General features: G+C 36.1%; 1 pseudogene; it reads left to right on the forward strand.

The window, feature by feature from the left end:
- The first annotated feature begins 702 nt into the window (after positions 1 to 702).
- Positions 703 to 1,429, forward strand: LOC114053757 (annotated as a pseudogene).
- Positions 1,430 to 2,039: the final 610 nt, after the last annotated feature.

The following is a 2,039-nucleotide window of genomic DNA, read 5'->3' on the forward strand; positions in this document are numbered from 1 at the left end:
TGAATATAGAAATCTACCTTACCCAACAAATAAGTAGGAAGGGAAGAGATTAAGTAAAGGGGTGGGGGAGTTACTCTTAGAAGGGAAGGCAGATCAGGGGAGGTAGTAGACAGAAGCAAAACACTGGTGAGGTGGAAAAAAGGTGAAAGGAGAGAGAAAACAAACAGGAGAAAGCATAAGATGTAGGGAAATACACAGGTAGTTATCATAACTGCAAATATGAATGGGATGAACTCTCCCATAAAAGGGAAGCAGATGGCAGAGTGGATCAAAAACCAGAATTCTACAATATGTTGCTTACAAGAAACACACTTGAAGCAAAGAGACATACACAAAGGAAAGGTAAAGGGTTAGAGAAGAATCTATTATGTTTCAGCTGAAGAAAAAAGAAATAGAAGTAGTCAACCTGATCTTAGACAAAGTAAAAGCAAAATTAGACCTAATTAAAATAAACAAGGAAGGAAGCTACATCTTGTTAAAAGATACTTTACAAAAAAAAAAAGTCCCTAAAAAATACAATTGGCCAAATGGGGAAGGAGGTAGAAAATCAATAGAAGAAAACAATTTGTTAAAAATTAGAAATGGGGGTCAGGTCGACCCTCCCTCCTTCCTTCCCCCCGCTGCTGGGCCGCCTGGGTCTGGCTCATTCCCAGCCTTCCAGCTGCCCTGACTCTCACCCTCTTTATCTCCTTCCCTCAGAGTATGTCAGGCCTCCAAATTAACTTCAGCCCACTTAAGGAGCCACTGCGCTTCATCAAGATTCTCCAGTGAGTAGCTTCCATTTTTTCTTTTGCCACTTGTGGAGGTTCTAAGGGCAAGACAAGTTTCATAGTTTCGTGCCCAAGTCAGAGAACTAAAAATGAGACAATTGAAGCTGCCTTTGCCTATAAATTCAAGTTGAATCAAGTTTCACTTCATGTAACAGCAACACAGAATCCTCTGTGTGGTGTAACTTGGAGCAGTCATTTTCTTATAGGAAATTTCTCTTCTTCTGCTCAGTTCTGTTACATTCAAAGTCTTGGCCTTCCTATACTGCATTACTACACTTGCACTTTATATTAGTTATATCAACCTATATCAGGAGAGTCAAAAAATTCCCTTTATTGACTTTGTTATTGCTCTTATTGCTTCTTTCTTATGGTTGGTGAGCACTTCAGCCTGGGCTAAAGCTCTGACAGACATTAAGATGGCCACAGGTGAAGATCTTATTGGTCAGATTGACTCATGCAGTAATAATAAGGATGTACACTGCTACTTTGACTCTGTGACCAGTATGGGATCTCTGAATGTATCTGTGATTTTTGGTTTTCTGAACATGATACTTTGGGGAGGAAATGCTTGGTTTATATATAAGGAGACCAGCTTGCAGGGTCAGTCAAATGTTTTTACCCATGGTGCAGGAATAATTGCACCTACTACAGGAATGTAATTAAAGGAGAGAACTACACTGTGTGAAATTAGAATACATTCTACAACATATTGTCAGCATCTTTAGAGACAATGCAATTTGTTTCTAATAAAAGTAATGGTATTTGCAATAAATTTATGGATTGAAAATTCTGCTAGCTTTTACATGAAATATGTGCCTTAGAGACAAATTCTGGATGTAAATATTTCAATTTGTAGAGTCAAAGATCTAGGGATTTATTATGAGGTTGTATATGTAAAAATTAATGTGCAGTTACTTCACTAAATTTTTTGCATAGCAAAACTGTTTACCCCTTAGGCCTTAACACATGTATCTTTATTCAGGAAGTGAATGTATGATTCTATTTTAAAAAAGGAAGAAACTGCATTTGAATTACACACTACTGTAAGTTTGTACAGTTCATATGGTTTAAGAACTGTCTGTTTAAAAAAGGCTTATTACATTATAAATATAGCATAGCAAAAAAAAAGTGTTTAGTTCAGAACTTAAATTTAAATACAGTTCATGTTAAACAAAAATTTCTGAATGCAGAGATGGGTTTTAAAATAAATAACTTTAAATACTTAATAGTTGTACAAAAATTGTTTTGAGGTTGGAGATTGGAAATTTC

This window comes from Vombatus ursinus, unplaced genomic scaffold (assembly GCF_900497805.2).
Source record: "Vombatus ursinus unplaced genomic scaffold, bare-nosed wombat genome assembly UNPS02014812.1, whole genome shotgun sequence".
NCBI lineage: Eukaryota > Metazoa > Chordata > Mammalia > Diprotodontia > Vombatidae > Vombatus > Vombatus ursinus.